The sequence below is a fragment of the Chamaea fasciata genome, unplaced genomic scaffold, assembly GCF_029207755.1.
Source record: "Chamaea fasciata isolate MVZ Bird 193981 ecotype frontalis unplaced genomic scaffold, bChaFas1.0.hap1 SCAF_8, whole genome shotgun sequence".
Classification (NCBI taxonomy): domain Eukaryota; kingdom Metazoa; phylum Chordata; class Aves; order Passeriformes; family Sylviidae; genus Chamaea; species Chamaea fasciata.
Window position 1 is genome coordinate 17562864 of NW_027094093.1, and position 21323 is coordinate 17584186.

A 21323-nucleotide genomic window follows, 5' to 3' on the forward strand; every position below is an offset into this window, starting at 1 on the left:
GGAGAGTTTTTGAGTAGTCTCAGAATTAGAGAGGCTGGCCAGAGCACTGTGGCTCACAGGACAGTTGCTCCAATTTTCTTTTTCCCTCCTTTACTCCATCCAGATGCTGAGGTGGCACCCACTCAGAATAGCTGGTGTGACTCTGACCTGACCTACACCTCTGAGCAACCCAAGAGTGTGCAAGTGGAAAAGCACAAGAAGCAGATGTAGTAGACATGTATGTGCTTCTTCAGGCACCATTTTTCACCTTGTGGATTGGTTTAAATTTTCTGATTTATTGTCCCTTTGCAAAAATGATCATGATCAGGTGGTGACCATGGAGATTTCATTCAGCAAGAGCTAGTACCCAGTGGAAAGTAAACAAAACCTAGAGCTTAGTGTCCCCCTTCACCTCCCAACCCCAGTTCCAGCTTTTATTGGAAACTCACCTCCACACAAATCCCTCTAGTTCTCCAGAACGTGCTGGCCAAGTAACCACTAACACCAAGTCAACTGAATTTGTTAAATGAAGAGGATATGCATGGCTCCCTAATTCTGCTGCTTTCCACTGACCTTACTCAGTCAGCTTTGTGACCATGCTGTCAGAAGCCAGTTTCACTGACCCAAGCTAAGAAATCAGCATCAGTTTTGCTCATCTGAGCTTTGTTTTTTTGCAAGGTTAGTAAATACTTACATAGACTGCAGGGCTAGGTGAGCAGACCTATCTGAGAACACCAAGAGGGTTTTCATACACAGCCATGGGCCAACCCCAAGGCCACCGCCAGTCTCCGTCCATCCTCATGTTCACTTTTCCCTGTCTTATTAGACACTGTGAGCATCCTCTCTCTTAAGCGCTGTGTTTTTTCATCCTTTAGTAGGTCTTCTGTGATAGTAAGTATCTCACATACAGTTTTGCTTGAGAGGTGTTTGCTCCCTTTGATTCCTTCTGGGAGTACTCAACAGCTGTCTGGCTTAAGTCCTATTGTCTTAAATTTGGGGATGTGCTGACTAAACTACATGATGAGCCAAATGCAGTAAAAAACATGTAAGAACTTTATTTAACATATCCAACTAAGGAAAAAAATTATATGCAAAAATTCATGTATTATAGTAGAGGAATATAGTAACATGATCTTTTGTGGATCAGTAGGACTTTTAGGCCATCAATATCCATACTATTGTGCTGTCATTGCCTAGGACTGTATGGCCTCTAACAGCTTCATGTGTTGAATAAGCAATTGCCAATATTTAAAGATATCCTTTGCCTATTTGGAATCCTTCTGCTCATTCTATTTTTTTCTGAAGGGCACTGTCTGGCTCCTTTTTTCCAGCAGTTTTGATTTCTGTATTTCTAAAAGAATCTCCCCTATGATTTCTGCAACGTTGCATACAACCCAAGTGAATGGGAATCCAAGGTCTGCTGCCAGTGACTGCTGAGAACACAGGAGGGTGAAAGAAGACAAAACTCTGGCCAGATCTGGCATAATTCCGGCTGCTGAAAGAAATACATACAGAGGGCTGAAATCAGAGGTGGCATAAGAGGTAAGTCAGGGCAAGAGCCTCTACCACAACTAATCTGAATTAAACAATCAAAACTAAAGATGGAATCAGGTTTAATGAAAAGGGAAATACAGCAAATGATAGTAAATATATATATATTCCTATTGCTTTTTGACTTTTAATTTTCAGAAAATGTGTACCTCAGGCTGAACATGACCAACCTGATATATCCTGGGTGGTTACATTATGATTTCTGTCACTGCCTGTGACTGGTCTTGCACCATGGCAGGGGTTATAAAAACAGGAAGGAAGAGTGGTAGTTTTTCAAATGTATATTTTTGTATTTTAAAAAAATTCATAAAGATCTTTATAAAAGTCTAAAATTTAAAAATAATTTAAAATAATTATATGGAGGTCATATGTGTATATTTGTAAGTAATATGACTGTAGTTAATAATAATGCCTAGAGTACTACATTTAGCTATTATTTCCTTGGCTTCCTTCCTTAAACTAAAGCCAGCGTGGTGGTTTTTACCATTCTGGCAGCCAACAGGAAAGAACAGTGAACATCCCATCACAGTACTGGCACTTACTGCCTTTGCTGAAACCCGGCATGACTGCACTGTACTGGTTGCACTGTCCAGAGGGCCATCACAAGTTTCCCCTCTCAGTCTGTGTTATCCAAACACTCCCAGGTTATGCTGGCAGGGAACAGTGGCTTCCAGGGAAATCAGAATGTTGCGCTAGTGATGAATGCGGTCCTTTGTAAAAAGAGACTGAAACCCTTATTTTTCCTCTCTCGCTCTCCAGCAGGAAATTCTTCCTTCCAATACAATGATTCATACAAATCTCTTCATCTTTTTGTGTGAAGCTCTCAGTCTCACAATGAAGAACAAAAGCTAAATCCTACAAAACAACATAAGGGAGATGCCAGTTATGATTAGGCTAAATTTAATAGAGCCTCCCATGTATGTTAATGTTCTATGTACATCATGTATGCAGCTAAAGGAGTAGATAAAACAATAGGCTGGGAAATAGAAGAAAATGAAGTTCGTAGCAAAGACTGTTTCCCCAAACAGAAATATTGGGAATTGCTTCTTTCTTTTACTCTTCTAGATTTGCCCTCCCCAGTTCTGTCTGACAACTTTCTGCTAACTCTCACTCTTTTAGTTATCAGCTTGCTTTTGTTAACTTGTTCATGGGAAAAGAAAGCAAGCAGACAAAACTGGAAAGCAGTTAGATGGGTATCTGGCAGTGTTTCATGAGAAGCATATCCTAGAGAGCAACAACAATCTAGATAAGGTTCAACTTTTCTTTGTGCTTGTTTCAAGGACAGTTTGGCAGTTCCATACTTCCCATGTATGCTTTGCAGTTTATGCATAAATGCAAACTTCCTCCCCTGGGCATCATCCCACAAAGAAACAAATAATAATGGAAAAAAGTTTGAGGGAGATACTTGTAAATTATAAAAGTCATATGCATCCATAGTGACATGTTTTATATAAAGATTTTTGAAGCAGCCTTTTTACTCTCATATGTGAGAAAGGCAAAATGCTTTTTCTCATAACCAGTAACTATACAGATAGTTATGCTGGAATGGGGAGGGACAAACAAACCTAACGATGACAGATCTGTACAGAAAGCTGTTAGTATGCCAGATCTTATTACAGAGCAGTGGGAGGCCTTGTACGCTACGTACCAGCTCTATAGGGACCTCCATACTTAAAATGATGAAAAAAATGTGATTTGAAAAACCCCTCATGGGCAGCCTTCAAAGGCACAGACAGGTTCTGACTGGATTAACATTTATTGACTGTTTAAGCCTGCTTTTTTGCTTCAGGACAGAGATACACGAGTTTAATTGCAGAGGCTGTTCTGCCAACTGATCACTAGAGTGGCAACCAAAGCTTTACTAATCGGTCCTTCATTAAAGAAAAGTCTCTATTACAAAACAAATTAAGCATGCTCTGATCCCAACCCACAGGTCCAATGGCATCACAGCAAAGTTTAGCCTGCTAGAGCACTGAAAAACTTATTAAGGTTTAGCGCTGAGATAGCACTTTTGTATTGATTTTACAATACGCAGGTATTATGATTTATGGAGTGCTAGTGTCACTCTAACAAGCTGAAGGACACACAATATCATCTCCAACATCATTAAAATTCAGAAGCCTCTAGAACTAACTCATCAACCACTGTGCATTGTCACAGGCTATAGAGCTGTATTCCAGTTGGAAAATGCCATGAGTTTCCTGGACAGTTGTCTTCCAGAATAATTAAATTTAGAAAAAAATTAGCGGGGGGGGGGGGGGGGGGGGGAGGTGAGGGGAAGAGGGAGAATTCAAACCCTGCGTATGTTTTAAAACCCTTCAGTCAATGTGTAGTTCTGTAGTAGCAGGAAGCGTTCTTTACTGTCGCCTGTTCGAACCGGGCTGCTCCGGCTTCTGCCGCCCGCTCAAGGCGCCGCAGAGCGCCACGACTCCTTGGGGGATGCAAACCCAACGGGAACCGCTCGGGGACAGCCGGTCGCTGTTCTGCCTCGGTCACTATCCCGAATGCTGTATTATCCCGAAGTTTGGGCGCGCATCGCATCCCAGCCCGCCCGCCCAGGCGGCCGCTCTCGCCCTTTTCAAGGAAAAAGCCAAAACCCGGTGGCTCCACATCGCGCTGCTTTCCGCCCAATGTAAACAGAACGCGGCGCCGCCAACTGCAGCTGCTCAGCACCCCCAGCCCGTCACCGCCGGCCAGCCGCGGCTGCAGCGGCAGCGGGCCGGCCCTGGCCCGGCCCGGCGGCCCCTCAGCCCCGCGGCCCTCCGCGCCGGGCCTTCCGCGGTGCGCGGGCGCTCCCTGTCGGCGGCCGCGCGCAACGGCGGGCCGGGGCGCGGGGGCGATCTCGGCAGGGCGCGATCCCCGCCGGCCGCGATCCCGGCCGGGCTCCCCTCACACGGGCTCCGCTCCGCCCGATACGCGCCCGCCGGCCCCTGACTCCTGTGTCCCGCTCCTGAGCTCCTAATTCCAGCTTCGTGTGCCACAACTGCTGGGGGAACGCAGAAAAGGCATAATTCTGCCTTTCTTCTAGCGATCGTCAAGCTCCCTCGATTTTGTAACTGGGATGACAATAGTACCTATAGCATCGAGTGTGCCTGGGCTAGCTGAAGGAATTCGTCTCGGCACAATGCTGTTTTCCTGTGCCACACTGCACTAAGTAGTCATAGTTTGTAGTTATGCCGACAGGAATCCTCAAGCCCGGTTCTCATATGTGCTACTCTTCATACACCAATGGCATTTACATCAGTGCTACCAAACCACTTAAAAAGGAGATGCAGGAACAACAGTTCCACCTGCGTACAAAACCCATTTGTTTTTAATGAGGCAGTGTACGGTGCCAGGTATCATATTACAAGCATTTCCATTCTTTTACTCAGTGATCACTGGGTAGCTGTTGTTTCCTACCTCAATTCATGAAAAGTGTTATATTGCTATTAGATTTGCTTTATGTCTGTACTCAAATACGGAAACATACATTCTACCACCACTTTTGTGTGCAGTTCCCTTTACAAGCAGTGTGAATGTTTCATGTGAAAGGACTTAAAAGTCAGAAAATTGCGTAACTAAACTTATTAGAGAGCAGCCTTATCTGAGGAGTTCCAAGGTTCTAAATTGTCAAGCCCCATATTTCTGTTTGGCATATACTTACTATTTTTTTCTTCCGAATTCTGAGATATCTAAATATTTTTATCTTTGAGCATGCTTGAAAATGTCATTTGAAGTTCAAGAATACTTCCTAAATTATTTTTTCTGACGAACAGTAAACTGGAGCTTATTGATCACTTTAATCTTTAATTATCCCTAAAGATCTTCAGATTTACATCTTACACCTATATAGGTCTTAGTTCAATTGAGTGAGTCTCTTGATCTCAAATTTCAGAAGTATCATCAGCATAAACAAGATCAGAATCAGCCCCTAATATGTAAGTAAAAAATGTAAATGACTGAATGGAAACCCACACAGAAGTATACATTAGCATTTCTGTCTGCTGAGAATTCAGTACCCTCCTTTTTTGGGTCCCTTACAAATCTATTAAGACTCAAGCAGTTCTGCAAAATGATACTCCAGTATGTACAGCTGAGTAACAGCTAAAAGAATAAATTCTTTTAAGTCTTCTTAAAATTATTATAATGTTTAGATCAAATATTAGACGTTTTCAAAACTTGTGTAAATATGTCTTAGACAAAGACACATTAGTGTGGTAGAAGTTGTTTATGTTTTTGTTGCTTATATTTTGAATAGAATATTATTTCTAAGGAAGGAAGAAAAGGCTTTTCTTTCCAGTATAGCCAAAGGTGCCTGATTGCAAAATTCAATCAGTCCTAAAATTAAAATTAGGAGGCTGGATCAGCATGAAAGTAATTGTGTTATAAGTCAGTGTTAAGATGTTATTGATAGAAAAGCTAATGCAATACATTTTCTTCTGTCACACGTTTCTGGCCCAAAGCAATTTGCCAACCAGCAAACCACCTCAGCATAAACACCGGGGAGCCCCCGCTGGGTCCTGGAAATCCCGCTTGTCTGCAAGTGCACAATATACAAGGCAAATCTCCATAAAGCTCAGTGCCACAGTTGAATACAAACACTCCTCAGGTCCTGCTGTGACTTGGCATACCCCACTGGACAGCTGGAAACTGAGAGGAAAGGAGCTGCTTGCCAATAACGGGTTACAGGGGATTGTCGGTGCAAAGTTTCCTGGAAACAGGCAGTGGCTGACATTATTATTTTGTTGGAGGATGCTCATATGATATATAAGATGTATACAATGATACACAGTTGCATTTGATAAATATTTGATAGGATATACAGCAAAACAGCACTTTTTTGATATGATCCTTGTGCCTCCGCTAGGAATTAAACCCTGAGAAAAGCAAACAGAATTTGTCCCAACCTTACATTTTACCCAACATAATTCTGGATATCAGATATTGCCCTAAATGTCATTTTATTATGTGTATCAAAAAGATTTAGTATGCTAAGGGTCATGAATGTGTATCTAACACCTCTGCAGCTGCAGTTTACTGTAGATAGATTACATACAGTCACTCTTTCATTTTTTTTTTCCTTGGAACCACTTGCAATGAATTGCTACCGGCGATCATTAAAAAAAGATTGCTCTTTTTTATGTAGCTTGAATAAATGAAACGCTACTTATCTGCATTCTGATGTGAAGAATGCTTCAAAGAAAATTCAAATATGTAAATGAAACAGCTAAACTAGGGATTGGCATACACGATCATCATTAGTCTAATGTAATATAATCTTTAACGTAAAGAAGCTACATTTTCTAAACCTGAATAAAAGCCCAGCATTCTCTATGTGTTATAATAAATTAATTCAATAAAAACAGGTACACTTATCCTGTAAAGAAGCTTATTAAGCAGACTGCTAGTGCTGCAAAATTCAGCATACAGTAAACAATACTTTTTTGTTAGAATAATGACTTACAGTTTATTCTTTTATACTGTGTAGCACTTGGGGACCACATCCATTTACCAAAATAATACCAAATTAGTACTGCAAATATTGAAATCAGACCTTTCAGACTAACCAGTGGCCTAATTTTCTCTTCAATCTGCTCTTAATCTCAATTCATCAATAACACTGCCTTATTATAGGACTTTGACAGTGAGCTAGAGCTTTTGATAAATTATACATCTCAAGCCAGATTTAAAATTTGAAGCTCAAGTGCTAATTATCTGTACAGGCCTAGTTAATAACGAGATTTCTTGTTAAGTATCTGATCACAGCATGGGCATCATTTGTCAAGAACCTCAAGTCTACCTTGGAGACTAGCTCTTCGAATTCTCCCTTGCCTACCATATGTAAAATTGGGATCTTTGTTTCTATAATAACCTTTTATTAGGAAGCTGACATAATGATTAAGTTCGCTGTAGACACATACAATGAGTTAGACAATTACCCTTGCTGCTTTAAACTACTCAGGCTCCTAGCAAGACAAAATAATTAATATTGAATTTTAATTTGATGTGTTCCACATTTAAACCCCAATTTGCAAAGTACACCTGGAAGGCTGCCGCTGTTTCCTTGCAGTTTGTGCTGATGAAATAAAAGCTCCTGCAGTTTGAATGTAAAAGCACAGAAGGCATGATGCACCACAATCACTTCTCAGTGGAGCAAAGAATTTTTGAGCATTAATGGGAAAGGTAATTACCTAGGTCTAACTTTATAGCCTTTTCTCTAATGAAACTATAATCTCCCAGGCCTACATGGTTTAAGTATTTACATGATTTTAACGATTTCACTGCCATAACAGTTGTCACACATGGTAATTTAAAAATTCAGTGCCTTGAAACAAAGATGCTAATTATATTTCTATATTTTTATTATTGAAGTAAAGCTGGACTGTGTGAAGTGACAGAACCATAATAAAAACAACCATGCACTGTAGTGCCTAAGTGGAAGGGGGTGGGGGGATGTATTTGTTTGCCAAAGAAAGGTGCCTAAAAGCCTTCCCAACTGTACCTGTTAACTGCTGAGCAGCTTATTCCCCTAAGCTTTGGCTGTGGGGCAGAGCACACCCCGTGCTCTGAGGACCTTCAGTCTCTCAGACTTCAGGTAAAACTCCCACTGTGCCAACTTGTGTAGTCCTTCCCTTATTAAAATACAAATGTTTCTCAGCTGTGATCAGCTAAAGACATAGCCCATCCAGACCGTAATGGCCTTGTAAGGAGGAGTCCTGCAGCCCTTCCCCTACAAAAGCCCAGTGCTCCCGTGCTAGCATTAGGCAGTCCTGATGGCAAGAACTTCCTCCCACATTTAGATGAATTGAGCCTGAAACATGTGGGGAAATGGGCTCTTTGCCATGAAGGACTGGACAGTGCAGCTATTTGCAGGGTGTATCCTGTAATGTGGTTCCAGTTTTTCAGAATGGTGCCTGGAGTGTCTGCTGGAGTGGGATGGGGCTCCCACCCAGCTCACATCATTCTGCTGTTCACAGACTTTGCAGTCCCCTCTACATCTCTCTCTGGCCTCTGCTCTTACTGTGCTGGGTGGCTTGGCTGTCACCTCACCTCTGTGACAGATTCGTAGGCAGGCAGGGGAGTAACAGCATTAGGGAAGTCAGTTTTCCCAATGATCTCAGCTCCGGGGCTGGGACCCCTGCCTTTACTCAGCTCTAGCAGGGCTGGATGACTTCCTCCAGCCTTGGCTTTTGTCTGTGCTTGAGAACCTCACACCTTTAAACAAGCTGAAATCATCGCTTATACAATTTCCAGCACAATCTAATTTGATTCTCATTGTAGCAGCACTTCTTTTTTTAAAAACCTGCTCACATTTCCTAGCTGTGGGCCTCAGGTGCAAAGTTTGGATCCATATCAAAATATGAACTTCCCAAAAAGACAGGTGTGGAGATGCCTAATACAGATGCCTTCTGATTATTCTTATTATTTTCAGCTTGTGACACAAAATGACACGAAGTGAGACACATAAACAGAAAAATCGAAAGCCACTTTGCTGAAAGGAAGGTGAGTTTCAACACCATTTAGAGTGTCAGTGGGGAGCCAGAATTTCCATTTTGTAGAATTTTCAGGTATTTCACTTTTTCTTCAGTTCTTTACCGGAATGAGAAGACAAAAAATAAAGATTAGTCAAGATTATTTTTCTGGCTGATTGGAAGCTACTGGTCTTCAAAAGTCAAGGCTGTAAGTAGTGTCTGTTTGCTTATAAATTTAAGTGAAAGATGCTGTAAGAAGACATCAGAACAATCTCAGAAGGGTAAGCTCTGCAAACCCTTGGGGATTGAAGGATGAAACCATGGACAAAAAACCATGAACAATTTAATATGATGACCAAACACCGATTTTTACTTTGGCCCCTGTAACAACTGTGTTGTTGTAAGAAAGATCACACAAGACCCTTGGCTGAAACTATGTGGATCCTCTTAGCGTGGGGGAAAAGGTGTCATTCATTAATCTGGCACCAAAGCAAGAAGCAAAGGAGCTGCCAGGCTGAGGAGGGACAAGGCCATAGTACTGGACTGTGGTTTTCTATTTTTCTTCTTGAGGAAAATAAAGAATTGTAATTGTCTTCTCTGCCTTAGCTCAAGGGGACATTGCAGACCAGGAGGGAGGTCATATGGCATAACAATGTGTGATGACAGCAGCTAAAAGCTTCTTTTGACATGTTTCTAGCTCGTAAACTGGGCTATATCATTCAGGGGAAAAGACCTCTTAGTCTTCTCATCTCTTAACACTTTGAAGGAATACACTAGGGTGTTGGACACTGAGGAAGAAGCTTTGTACCCCAGTTTTAAGGATATCAGCACTGGGAACATCAAATACTTTATCTGTTTCAACACTAGATGAGATTTTACGTTATAGGATTTCTTTTTCATTTGAAAGCATAGATTTACAGAAACAGGCAGATGTTAGAAAAGATGAAATAAGAAGGTGCATTAAGATGGTAAAAATTGTCAGACGTCTTTTTTTAGCTATCCCAGTGTAGCCACTCACTAGCAAGGTTGCCTAATTAGCCTCCACCACTTACCCCAGGGAGGAGAAGCTCTGAGAGCTGCTGCTTTCCTGCTCTTCCTCTTCAATGTGACAAACAAAGGCAGCCAAAGCAGCTGCTCTGAACCACTGGCTCCTTCAAGGTGAGAACAGAGTGAACACCTTCTACTGCTTGCTTATTCCTAGCTTGCATATAATATAGTTTATATTTTATAATATATGTAATTTTCTCCTTTGTCTCTGAAACATCTGAATTACCACTGCTACTGAGTACTTTAAGGTGTAGATCCAGGACTTTTGAAGAAGCTTTGGAAGGCCTGTGTTTCATGGTATGAGAAATAAGAAAACTTCTTAGTAGATTAATGACCATTTCTTTCTAATAGTTTTAAAGAAAGAAGAAAAAGCTATTATTCTACTACAAATGAATTTCTGAATGGGTTATTCAGATAAGGAAATTTCTAACGAAGATTTCTCATTAGTTTTAGAAGGAGGTCCTTTCAGGATTCCTATCACAACTAAAAATAACTTTGCAGGACAGATCTTGCTGAACTGACAGTCAAACCATTAATTTTTAGGTATGTAAAAATGATGTTTGATGTATTACTCAAGATGTTAGATGTAATAGACTAGGATAAAGTTTGTTTATAGACTAGGATAAAGTTTGTTTTGACTATATGATAAAACATTAAAATTTGAAAACACTTTGCAGCAATATAGAAAATTCAAAAATATTTGCAAATGCATACAGGCATCACAAATTAGACATCCTCTTTTTAACTTAAACATGCATTAGATTTTTTCGACATCATATTACCATGCACTAAAGCAGTCCAAATGACTTATCAAAAGCACTGCCAATGAAAAAAACAGGTTTGTCACTTTGCTGGTGGTCTTAGCAGATAAAGCAAAATTGCCACATACATCATCCTTAAAATAAAGACAATACCAAAGGGGAAGCTGCCAGAAGGTGCCATTTTCAGATGTCAAGATAAGGGATGGATGTCTGAATTAATGCAAGACTTGTTGCATGTTTTCTAGAACAGACAACCTGGTGCCCTGCTAAAGCAGACAGCGGTGCTTGTGCTTGGATGCATTTCTAGGGTGTATGACTGAAGGAACCTAAAAGAACCTTAAGAAAACAAATACTAGTCATAGTATTCCTGGAAGCAACTGCTATGGGTTCTTAATGGTGCTGTAAGCAATCATTTTAAAGCTGTATGGAGAAACAATGCAGAGATTGAATCCTAGGGGCAACAATCCCTTGGAAAAATCCATTAACCCTAAAGGTATAAATTGAGGAGCCACCTTTGGCCCTCCTGGGACAAGGCCTTCTAGGAAAGAATAACTGGTGTCTGTGTTGTGCACAGACTGTGTAAATGCTGTGTATCAGATACTGAGGGTGGGAATGTTGGTGCCATTAGCAGAATAACCAGGTTAACAGGCCTTGCAAGAAGTAATGACAGTATTGACAGTAATGTAAGAACTACAATGATCCTAGGGATGGGTAAGTGTTTCCTTGGCAAAACAAGTGCCCACTAGGGCTGAGGTGGGTCTCTGCACATCAGGAAGCATAGGTTTGGAGGGCTTTTTGTTCTACGAGGTGTAGTTGTGGCAAGTGCCAAGGTTACCCGGGGCGGTTGTCTGCTCTTGGAAGTGAGGAAAGGACCTTTGTGGAAGCTGCAATGCAGACTTAGGTTTACCTGGGCTTGCATGTAACATCTTTCTGAACCTTTCTGTATGTGGCTAGTGGTGGAGTTTGCTGGACTTCAGTACATTAATCAAGGCAATCTACAACCTCAGCTGTGTTTAAGGGTAGATTTGCACCTATTATGCAGTTCTGAAAATAGATGGAGATTAATCAATTTCATTTTGATGAGAAAATATACTTCTTTGAGTGCCTGAAAAATTAGAATTAATTCAATTTTGGTCATGAACTTCCAAACGAACTTACTGTCCAACAACCTAAAGCTTCTTGAATGTGTCATTCTTAAACTGAAGAGTTTATCTGTACCCCTTTGCTTTCCTATGTCTCTACCTTGTTATATTTTCAAACTGTTGAGTTTTTTGCTACCAGAATTGGATTTCTGGCACAAACACAAGGCTGATGCCAGCTTGTCCCCTTCACTGGATTGTCCTCATGGCAGAGCTATAAGAACATGGAGTCTTACTAAGTTCTCCATTTACCTCATCTTATTTAGAGAGATGAAGGGTCCAGAGCAGAGATATCTGTGAACAGGACACCTTGGGACCCTGGAGCTCAGAGCTGCAGAGCCAGCAGGAACAGGACAGTCACATGCTATAACAGTAAAATCACTCCTGTGATGCTCCTGCCAATGTTAAGGCTGTTATTTCCACAAAGTTGTGATATACTTTAAAAAAAAAAAAAAAAAAAAAAGAATTACTCTCTCTTCACTAATACGGGTGTAAATCCTGAAAACTCCTCTGATACTGGGAGCTGTAGCTGAGTTTGTCTATACTGAGAGAACTGAAAGCTGAATTCAAATGTTAGTCATATTCCTTCACCTGTAACCATGCTTGAGTTGGCCCTAGAGTTGGCTTCAAGAAAAGAGTGTTGTAGTGTTAAATATATTTAACTGCTAAATCTTTGAATTTTCACCGGTCATGTACAAAGCCAAAGTAATACCTGAATTACATTTCTACTGACTTACACTCTTCACAAATGAAAGCTGGTGAGATGACTTGCTAACTCATGCAGTAATTAATCTTCAAGAGGGTAGGAGTACAGTGTTAAATTGGAGCTCAGGTTACAGAGATGAAATCAAATGAACAAGTTCAGTATCTCTAACATCTTACCACTTATTCCACAAACTGTCTAAGTACATCAAGAGATTTAATTAATTCTGAGATTCTCTGATGAGTTGCAGGAAAAAAGACAAAACACAGATTACGGCAAAAGAGTTCTAATCAGACTGACCTTGTGTGTGGCACCAGAATTATCAGTGTACCCTGCATACATGCTGCAGACGATACACTGTCTCTGCATCAGACTGTGCTGAGATTCAGACCTTCACGACAAGTTCCAGTACTCAGAAGGGTGTTTGGAAGAACCTGAGAAACCTTAACTAATCAATTTGTCAAGTAAAAAATGTTCACTGTGAGAGTTCAAATATAAACCAAGTTTCTCACAAAATGCAAGACACTCCCAGCAAATACAAGCTCTTTTTGCAGATTAGCTAAGGTTTTTGTGCTGGCCACCCTCTTCCCCAGTATAAACCCTGTAAAAATCATGCCCTGCAGACAGCTCACATTCCTCTGTGGAGAAAGGAGTGAATCTTGAAACTGCCTCAGGTGGGAAGAGAGGACCTCCTCCCCACCACGGTATCTGACTAGACAGAAGGGTTTGCCCTGTCCATAGCCAAGTGCTCAGCAGAGAGCAGAGTCACCCAGGGTCTGTGTCTGTCCTGCCTCAGGGGAAGCTGCTTGAGCACTGTGTGAGGAGCAGGTCAGGCTTGGCTTGGGGAAGGACCTTCAGGTTCTGGTTTAATTACCTACTCTATTGACTTCTACAAGCATTCTGGAAGCATTTTTTTGAGATGTGGCAAGTTCAGAGAGAAATCATAGTGTGCTGGGGAGTTTAAATGGAGAATGGCTTATTTGATTTTCTTTTATCCCCATAACAGCTGGACTTTGTATTCCAGCTAATTTAGGTAGGAAGCTTGTTTTTTATTTCATTGACTTGCAGCATGAATGTCACCAACCATAGTTGATAGCGGTGACCACTGCCAGAAAGTCACTACGACTTCTATGTTTGTAGATTCATAGCACACCTTATTATGCCTGTAAAGCACATAGCAGTGAATCTACACTATTTATTCTAGAACAGGAACTACTTAATGCTCAACTATGTTAAAAATGCAGAAGTGAAAAAAGCTGATCTTGCCTCCATCTCTCCAACAGCTGCCATCACTGGGGAAGAACTAACTTCAGAGCCTGTGACAATGTTTTCTGATGAGCTATTGGCACGTTAGAGACCTACACATCCACCTGGGGAGGAGCACACCTGTTCAGTCAACCCATGTGCATGATAACGTATGATAATCGTGCATCAGTGCTTCTGGGGACTGTCATTGCACCCAGACTGCTGAGAGATCCTTCCATCTGTAATGCCAATGCTAGGTCCTACACACAGAATAATGTTGGAGCTTGTTTGTTACTCTTCTCACATACTTATTTTGGTAAGGGAAGTTGACAAGGTCATAATCTAAATTCTCAATGGTCTTTTGATTTCAGGAGAGCTTTAGCAATCTACAGGAGCTGAGAATTTGGCCAGCTTTCTCCATCATGTTGGTTGTTTAAGGACTATGCAGAATAATGCTTTTTCTTTAGAGGCTGATAAGTTCAGTCTTCTGAAGAAGCTGTTGACTACCATTAGTAGTGGGTTCATTTGTTCTCTGCTGGACACTGTCAGCCAGCAGGGGTTTAGGCTGTTGTGCAGCTCCCAGCTCAATTATTTCTCAGGGCTCTTTGTTTAATATAATGGGGTCAAATTCAGACTGTAGGAGGCTGATGATTTCTGGTCCAATTTACAATAGCCTGTCTGCAAGCCCACCTTGAATCCAGTTAATCTCTTTCGTAAAATGAAGTGAAAACTCTGCAAAGCATTCAGTGTTTTGGTCCAATATTTAGTTTTTATAATGTGAGCTGCTTAGCAATTTTTCCTGTTCAGAGTGCTTCTGATGTGTTGATAGATTATATTTATTTCCCATTTTGTGATCCACTGCAATGGGAAATTTTTCTGCTGAAAGATGAAGAAATGGGAAGAGATTGAATACTACCAATATCTACCATTGACTGTTTTGTAAACCTCAAGCTTACAATTAACCATATGCTCCTGATCACTGTTAAGAGTGTAATTTCATCTGTAGGAAGCCACAGTACTCTGGTTTGTCAGTATATAGGCATTGTACCTGGCCAGTTGGCTTTTTAGCAAAGGTATTAAGTTGCCACCTTGGCTGACTCACAAACAATGAAAAGGATTGTGAGTCTTAACTGCTCCAGCTCAGCCCAAATCTTTAAGGCTGGAATATTACTGCAGGGAGTAGGTGTGATACTTACCCCAGGGATGATGCAGAAAGCTCTGGGAATTCAAGGATATTTGCAGAATAAACTGCTCCATTTATTTCTGTGTTTTATGGAAAGGCTGAAACAAAAGGTCTCAATCTCACGCTGTCTAAACAGAGCAGCAATGAGACCACTTATCATCTTCAGGATTCAGGCTCTAATCCAGACTGTAACTCAGTGCTCAGAGACACAGAGAATACTTGACACTTGATGATTTTTGCAATGAGGCAAATGGATAAGACCTTCGGAAAGCTTTAGCAATGGCAATCCAGAATGCAGGCTACTCCTGTATCAGGTTATTTCTACTAGGAGGTAAAGGGTTTAAGCTGGACCTGATGTAGTGTGTTACAAATCTTCATTTTGCTGGAACAACATCTAGTTGCAGAGACAATTCATGATAGATTTTGTGTATAGACCCAGTAATTGACATAACCATCTGCTTGCAGAGGCAGGGTAGGAAGGCTTTGCAGTTTTATGGCATATAGCACCTTTTCCTCTTAAACAAGTGGTTTTTTCTATAGCCGTCAAAGCAGTAGAAACAACACTTGACCACAGAAGCATTTTATTTCATCAGAACTAGGTGCCATATGACCCCCTCTATTGCATTCACTTCAATGCATGGATGCTTATCTCTTTGATACATATGCAGATCTGAGCACTTGCTCTTCTTTGTAGGGCAGGAGAAAGAGACAGATATTTTGCTTATATTGCAGTTATCTGGTTTAACTTGTTTACAAATTGAAAGGCTTCATTTTTACAGCTGCATCAAGAACCTGCAGCTTAGAGATGCTTTCCAAATATAACAAAACAGTTACCAGAGTAAGTAACGTAAAATTTAAATTAAGGTAAGAATAGAATTCTAAATATATTTGACTTTTTGATAAAATAAAGTAAGGCTTAGGTGCTGATTCCACAGTTGGTGGAAAAAGATAGAAAGCCAATTCCCCTTTATTTCCCTTTGTAGGTAAACACATGAATGTTGATTCTCTGCCCACAAGATAAACCTTCATTGTGGCAGTAATGGATGCAACTTGCAAACAGGAAAGGAGGTAAGTAGGAAAAAACCTACAAAGCCTACTTATTTAGAAGGGAAAACTAAAGCAGATATTTTATCTTTGAAAGTTATCTCACTATTGAGTAAATAAGATGTCAAAACTAACTGTAGTCTTGGCTCAGGTTCTGTTCAGTTCTTCCTTAGGAACATTGAATAGAAAGTTTGAAACTCATTAAAGCCTATAAGGACATGAACAGAGGGCAGCAATCTTAGAAAGGCATTGGAGAAGTTTCTAGATGACTCTAGATTTAATATTTCTATTTTACATGTCTTAATTTCATATCTTAATAATTATGTCTGATTTCTGCATTCTACTTTGAGCATTTATATTAAGTCCTAAAAGCATTCAGAATTTTGAAGAAAGAATAAATATTTCCTTTTTTTTAATTTTTTCCTAGATGAGCGTGCTTTTGTTGCCCTTTCGCTCTCCTTCAGTTCTGGTTGTTAATGCATAAGAAGCAGTCTCATGAAAAGTTGAGAACCCTAAAGGTAAAAAGCCTGAAAAGTAGAATGTGGTAATGTGAGTAAAAGGTATAGATGCAGCAGCTGAGCTAATGTTTTAGTCAAGTGTCTCAAAAATGTCGATAAAACATTGGAAAAAGAATAAGACAAGCAAGAAACTGGCTAAAGGGTAGATATTTAGCTGAGCTGAAAGGAAAAATTCTTGGAAAGAGGGTATTGGTTGAAAGGCTGATCGAATATAAAGGGCTGAAAAAATGTTTTTAAGACTACCTTGATGCAAAACAGATGTTTTCATTTGCATCCCTGCAGATGATGCAAATTTTGAAGGCGTTGATGGTTTGGAACATGTCCGGACTATCATACAGTCAGAACTTAGGGAAATAAAAGTTTGAACTAAAACTAAATGCAGCATTTAAAAGAACTCTAGATGTAATCTGGAATTCCATTAGAAACATCAGATGAAGTGAAGGTACCCTTTAATCAGTCATAATGTACAAGTTCAAGCCACCAATGCAACAGATTTAGTGAAGATCTAAATGTTCAGCATTCCCTCCATGTTTCTGTGTGTTGTTGTGTTTCAGAACGTGGGTGTGTTCCAGGTCTACAAGGTTTGTCTAGCCTACTAAAAATAAAGCTGAGGAAGATATATGATTCAAGCTTTTCACATAGCAAAAAAAAAAAAAAAACAGAACAAAAAAACACACACACAAAAAACCCAAAAACAAACCAAACCAAAAAACAAAAACAAAAACAAAACAACAAAAAAAGCAAAAACAAACAAAAAAAAAAACAGAGAGAAAGGAGATACTATTTTAAAATTTTATGCCAAATAGAAAAATACTAATTTCAGGACAATTTAAATTTTAAAAGGAAAATGAGAGGAAAGTCCATCCAAGTCACCAGAAACCTGAGTTTTGAGGAAATCAGAATGTGTGGAATGTGGTTGTTGAGGTTGATCACTTACGAAGACATGATTATTTATTGCTTCATAGCCCTCTAGTGGTGTTTTCATCATTTCAAAGTGTGGTTAAATTGTAGTAGCACCTTTGGGAGTACCTTCAGCTCTTCTCAGAAATCAAAACTGGCCATTAAACTCAGTATCCAGAAAAGATTGTCAAAACTCTTTTGTCTGCACATTGTGTTGATAACTTTTCGCAAACTCACAGTCTTGCAAATGCGGTTCTTGCTATCTTGAAATATCGGTTTTACCTTTTGAATTCTCTCTTTGCACGTCTGTGCAAAGAGAGAGAAGAGATTTTTCCCAAGTTCTAGACCTCAGCGTACTTTTCATGAATGTTTAGGCAAACTAACTGCAAGCATGACGTGACTGAGGAAGAGAGTGCACAAGCCCTGTGGAAGGGATAAGGTGTCACTGTTTTGCTGTTTTATCAAGAGATACCCACGAGCTGCCAGATCTTTCCTGCCTGGAGCTCTTCCTGGCAGGCACCCAACGATGGCATGATGTGGCTGCACACCATGGTTTTCAGAAGCAAGGGAGGAAGACATTCCCCTGAGATGTCACATGTTTTCCACAGGTTTTGTTCTAGCTGATTTGCCAGTGGCAATGCCAAACAGCCAGGGTGACTTGATTCTCCAGGGTGACTGTGGAGACAGTAGGCTGCATAAGGTGCCTTCAGCTCAGTAAAACCTTCATGCCACATAACTGCTGGGCATCCCCTTAGAGAAATATGCTTGGAAAGATGATGTACCAACTTCTCTCTCTCTCTCTCTCTTTTTTTTTTTTTTTTTTTTTTTTTAAATTGTCACCTCTGAAGCATTTTGTATGTGTGAGTCACCCTTTAGGCACTCAGTGGAGATAAACTTCCCAACTGTCAGAAAGTCAGAAAAACTGCTGGACCTCTTGGTACAAAAGATCATCCTCTTAAGGATATTTAATGGCTGGGTAGCAGTCTTCTGTGTGAATGTATCCAAGCAATTATAGCTTAAAGTTGTACTAATCACTCCTAATAGAGATGGACTCTTACCCCTGCTGTGTCCCTCACTGCTTCCAGATGAGAACTATCCCAACAATTTGGGATTAGCAAAAACACTTGTTATACTATTATCTTCATAACTTTATTAACATCTTTGATTATAGAACAGATGGATGAATGTTAATCATTCTATAATGGCAGATTAAATAGCTTACTCTATATCAATCATGTTTAAGTCTTTGCTTAATAAAACAATAATTTAAGTTGGGTCATGGGTAGCATTTGAACCCCAGGCCCTCAGATTAGCTGCTGACTTCCTCCATTTAGAGAGTAAACCCATTAGCTGCTTGCAGTTGTACACTTATGCCTGTGTACACTGGGCGTTCAAATATATGACTCATGCTGTGCTGGTGGATTACACATTCAATTTTGAAATTAAGAATTCCTAGGTTCCTTTTGTGCCTCTCAGAAGGAGTTTTGCCCCCTGAAAAGAGTAAGCAATGAGAAATGGGTCAGGTAGTGATAGTGTTGTTGTACGTCTACATAAAACTGGTATAAGCATCCAGGTATCAGAAGGCTTTATAAAAATGTCTGGTTTGGTTACCATTGGTTCAGAGATACTTAAGAACCAAATGAGCATATTTGGTGTTTGGACTTTGAGATCCAGAAAAAAAAAAAAGATAGTTATTGAATTCCCACCCTGTCATTATGAGCAGAATATGGCTATGACACTACAGTAAAAACTGCAGGGATTGCTTGTAGTATACTTTTTATCATCTGTTTCAGGTTAACTGGTTCACTGTAAACAAAAGTTCTTAGCAGATTTTTTTCCCCTCTATGCCATTTTTTGATGTGCTACTTAAACCTTAGGTAACCTTAGACACTCTTCATGACCTCCCCCAGAGTCAGCACTGGTTTGCACTGTCTCAGAATCCTGAGTGCAGCTTATTAAAGCCCTTTATCTGCTGCTTTTCCAGAAACAGCACATCAAACTTTACTGAAGGTGAGAAATCACGCCACTGATTGGAGATAAGTTGTGTGATTCTCTGAACAATGAATGAAAGAACCAGTGGAGAGAGGCTTAACAAATCTAGTAATAATAATAAGAGGTCTTCAGTCTTAAATGTAAATTTGAGTGCAGTGTGATTACAATGCCAGTCTTCAGCAAGCTTTGGTTTCATGGCTGTGTGCAGAGAACTGACTTGCTCGTTTAGGAAAATAAACAGACAGTGTGTAACTGTTGTTGACACTGTTAACACAGAGCTGCACTACCAAAACCAAAGGCAAAGCATGTAAATTAAAGATCAGCCACTAATACAGAGTTTGAGAATATCGCCTCTGAAAGCTAAAAGCTCAAGAATACTCTTGGTGGGAACAGAAACTACTAATTCCTCATTAAGAACCCACTTCATGTGGTATCATTTGGCTTCCTTGGGGGGTGGGGGGGCAGGGTGTCTGAAGCCGGGTTGAACTCTAGTTAACTTTGGAAAGCTCAAAAGTAAAAGGTACAATTGCATAGGCGCTCCTTAGCTGTATATTAAGTCCTATAATTCTGCAAACTTTGCAAGTTTGCCCATCAGTCTTCCTCAAAACTTTACATACATACTTAAGATTAAAATTTTATTTGGAGATGTCATTTCACTTTACTGTGAATCAGTACATCAGCTCTTCTATAAGTGCACTAGGTTGCTCCCTGAAGAGAGAGAAACTTAGCAGTGGTATATATATTTCCTGCTCATTACACTGTAAAAACCCTTGGAGAACTGATACATTGATTAGCACAAGTCAGAAGTGCATCTTTGCCTTGATCAATACATTTGTGTGTTGAGGGCTGGCTAATGGCAAGTGTCAGAGTGCCCACCTGTTTGGAATAATTGCAGGATACAAGCATTAGCCTACTGAAAGAATACATTTATTGGGCACAAAGAAAAATTTATGATCTTCAACTATACAGCCTGTGCAATAACAGTGACTGCCAAGTAGAGAAAAGATAGTTCAGCTATATTAAAATAGCAGGTAAATCTGGAGTCTGGGGTTTGCTCCAGGTATTTAAAGACCTGAGCAGAGCATAATGAAGGAACAGATGTACCACTTCAAGCCAGTCTGGTACATGAATAGCCTCAGAGGAGCATTGGAACACAAAACAAGAAAAGAGACAATTCTGATCAAAAATATATATCCAAAGGCTCAGAAAATATAGATGCCTGCTTACAAGGCTCCTCTGTACGGATCCTTCAAATTTGGATATAGATATGCTGTAAATGCAACTCATGTCCCTCCCTCAGGGGAGGGTATTTTTTACACTCTTGTAAAATATTTTATTTCTTAAAATAGATTTTCCAGGTGAACTGCAGCACTCTGTGGTGCTTTTAAGTCCTCTGATACTTCTGAATGGCCATGTTTTAATTTTCAACTCACAAAATGGAGGAGGAGCTCTCCTCTGTTTTTTTGTTAATCCTATATGCCAGGAGATACAAAGTTCTCACTGGAGATTGAGTTAGGTTGCATTGTTGGAATGCAAGAATTAAATATTTCCCAGGAAAGCATCGAACCACAACAATAATGTTATTCTTAGATGATCTGCTTTTAGTATTTTCTGCTGCTACTCCATAGAGCACATTTCCATGCACAGCAGGAGATAACTATTGTCTGGTGGTTCCACATCTCACTTGGTATTCTAATTTTGGGTACTCCAAAGCACAAAGAGATGCCTCTTTTCAAGCAGAACAGAGGGGACTCACAGCAGCTGAGCTGCCCAGAGCCCTGGACCAGCCCAGCCCTCTTGCCTTTCT